This window comes from Leuresthes tenuis, unplaced genomic scaffold, assembly GCF_036924035.1.
Source record: "Leuresthes tenuis unplaced genomic scaffold, fLeuTen1.0.hap1 SCAF_12, whole genome shotgun sequence".
In the NCBI taxonomy this organism is placed as follows: Eukaryota; Metazoa; Chordata; class Actinopteri; order Atheriniformes; family Atherinopsidae; genus Leuresthes; species Leuresthes tenuis.
In genome coordinates this window covers 9,664,097-9,667,060 of record NW_027325366.1, presented here as the reverse complement: position 1 = coordinate 9,667,060, position 2,964 = coordinate 9,664,097, and the positions used below count along the sequence as shown (strand labels likewise).

General features: G+C 53.8%; 2 non-coding genes across 2 annotated transcripts; both read left to right on the top strand.

Annotated features, from left to right (window-relative positions):
* The first annotated feature begins 333 nt into the window (after nt 1-333).
* Nucleotides 334-447, top strand: LOC140265791 (U5 spliceosomal RNA). The gene has a single exon (XR_011906483.1). It is a non-coding gene; the product is annotated as a U5 spliceosomal RNA (small nuclear RNA).
* A 316-nt stretch (nt 448-763) lies between these two features.
* On the top strand, nt 764-954 carry LOC140320404 (U2 spliceosomal RNA). The gene has a single exon (XR_011918256.1). It is a non-coding gene; the product is annotated as a U2 spliceosomal RNA (small nuclear RNA).
* Nucleotides 955-2,964: the final 2,010 nt, after the last annotated feature.

The window sequence follows — 2,964 nt, the reverse complement described above, 5'->3', positions numbered from 1 at the left end:
ACACGGCTATGGGAGCGAGCCGAGTGTGGGCTAACCGGGAGAATTGCTTGAAAGAAACGCGACACCGAATGAGCGATCAGAACAAAGCCTCAATACGGGATTCTCGTGGTGTTTTTGTTGCTGCCTTGTCTTTTGCACAGAGTAAAAGACAAGGCAGCCATCGAATAGGGCCCGATTGTTCCTACTTGGTCAGCCGAGGAGCAAGGGGGGGGGGGGGGGGAGCAAGGGGGGGGGGGGGGGGTGGAGCAAGCGTCTCAACCAAGCAAAGCTCACCATGGGGCAGGTGGCTATGCCAACTAGCCTGATGCCCTGCTCCCGCAGTGACGGATAATCGTACTCTGGTTTCTCTTCATAACGTACAAGTCTTTCGCCTTTTACTAAAGACTTCTGTGGAGAGCAGCACTAATGAGTTGTTTCTATTTTTGGCAGGCTTTACCTTTGCGGGTGAAGCCCTTTCTGTCTGTGCAAAAGAAATCTTGTTACTGTGCAGAGTGACTTCTCTGAGTAGAGTCGCCTTACTTGTTGCGACTGTGCCGATGTTCGAAGCTGGAGTGCAAAGTTGTTGCTTGAATGGTGCTTGCTGGAGCGTGCGGGAGTGCAAAGTTATACCATTTAAAAGGGCTGAAGAGTGCTCAGTGCAGCAGGTGGGCGGAGGTGCAAAGTGACACTCTGGCCACCTATGGCCATAAAAAGAACAGGGGTGTTAGCGGACAAGTGCGCATTGTGCCAGGAAGGGCCCTCGGACGTGAACCAGTGGACAGTTGTCGCTTCTCGGCCTTTTGGCTAAGATCAAGTGTAGTATCTGTTCTTATCAGTTTAATATCTGATATGTCCTCTATACGAGGACTACATATTAAATGGATTTTTAGCAATAGGAGTTGAAAAAGTAGCTTGCTCCGTTCACTCCAAGCATTGACCCCGTACTGCAGTGCCGCTGGGAACGGTGCGCTCTTCTCTACTCTTGTGAAAAAGCGAACAGCGGTGCAGGATGCAAGTTTCAGGGAGCCCAAGATGAAACTTTCTTTTAGTCTGCTGAGAAAAGAGAGTGAATGCGAAGTAGACTTTAACACAGCTCTATACCAAATGAGCGGTCAGAACAAAGCCTCAATACGGTGTTCCCGTTGTGTTTTTGTTGCTGCCGCTGTTTGCTTTTTCACAAGAGCGCACCTGTTGAGGGGGGGCCTGGGGGGGGCCTGGGTGATGGTGGGTCTCAGGCCCGGGCTGCTGCGACTGGTGTGACCGGGTGGTTTGTTTGTTTGTTTTTTGTTGTTGTTTGTTTGTTTTTTGTAGAGGTCCTCCGGAGTGGGGTTGGGTTGAGTGGGATGGGGCGGGATGGGTACCTTCTGGGGGTACAGTAGCTCCCAGAATATGGTCGCTGCAGGCCCCGAGCCTGGTGGACATCAGGCCCTCCTGTCCTGTGTTGGCTCCCTGGTAGCGGGGATGCCTATTGCAGCCAGTCCCTGGCTGCCCCCAGTGTATATCCCCATACCCCTCTCCCTTCTGGCTCCTGTACACAGCACACACTCACACATGAAGGGTTTTGGGGGCGTGTGTGTTCGGTGGGGTGTAGTGGACTCTGCAGTAGTTGCACTCTGCAGTTCCCACCCCTGTTTTAATTACACCTTAGACATTACTACTTATCAAACACACTCACACACACACATTAGGTCTTGGGGGGTGGTTACACTGAGTGGCATCTGGTGGGCGGGGCTCTTTGGGTATGTAGGCTGCCCAGAGGGCCACGCTCCCAGTTCTACAAGTTTGGCTGCCCCTCAATTTTAATTGCTCACTATTAGAAAATATTGAAGAGCCAGAAGGGTGAGGGGAGGGGTCTTCTTCGCACACCCCTGCTTCCTGGTTGCTGCTCGGGGCGGGAGGGGCCAGGAGGATTAATTAATTGTTCTGCTGGTTTGGGGTCTGTGGTGGCTGGGGGGCTGCTGGCCCCCTGGTGTGCCCGCTGCACTACACCCCAGCGGAGTCGAGGGAGGGAGGACGTGTGGATGTATGGGACATGAAAGTGTGTGTGGTAATGATTGGGCCTGGATCTTGGACTTGCTGTCGCCTGGCCTGCCTGTGCTTCTCCCGATGGGGGGGGCGGCGTGGCCTCTCTCCGCTGCTCGCGACTTCACCCACCTGTGGGCACGTCTTGACTCCCAGGGCCCAGGGCACTTGGCCAGGGGTGCTGGGGCAGGCGCTGACCCACTGTGTGGCTGTCTGGGGCGCTTGGTCCTCCTGGGTTTTGGGTGGGGCCTCTGCCGGGGGGTTTGGGGGCGCTCGGGCTCCTGGGGCCCGGATCCAGTGCACGGCCCATGTCTGGGCGGCTGGGGCCTGGCGACGTCGGTGGGCTGTTGCCCCTGGCTCCCGGAGGGCCTCTGCCCTATGCTTATGGGGGCTCTTTCCGGGGGCTTCCTCTGCAGTCTTCTGGGTGGATGCGTGGTTGCCCCTGCGGTGGGCTTCCTGGGTTCTGTGCTCTGTGGGGGCTGCTGGTGGCCTGTGTCTTGTGGCCCTCTCTGCCTGCTTCTGATTGCTTGGGGGGGCTGTGGATTGTGGCCCTGTACGCTTATACACTCATAACTAAGCACGGTTATCATGTAGGTCCTGTGCCATGGGTGTTGCATGTTCTCACACACACACAACCACATTCATTAGTCCAGTAGCATGGTCGCTAAGCAGTTGATGTATTATCATGTCGTCTCAGGTCATCTATATCCACAGCTGTGTTGTATGCGATGTATGTTCTGTTTTTCTCTTCTTTCCTCTTCTTCTTTCCTTGTCCCCCGGTCCGGTTCAGTTCTATTACATGTCATATATTGTAAACAGAAATAAATAAATGGGCATCAAGGGGAGCTTTACATTTATAAAACTTCCCTTGGCAAAGCAAATCTGTTTGGCATCAAAGGTATTCAGACTACAATTCTGCTGCCATAATGCTGAACACGATAAGGGGAAAAAAAAAAAAAGTAA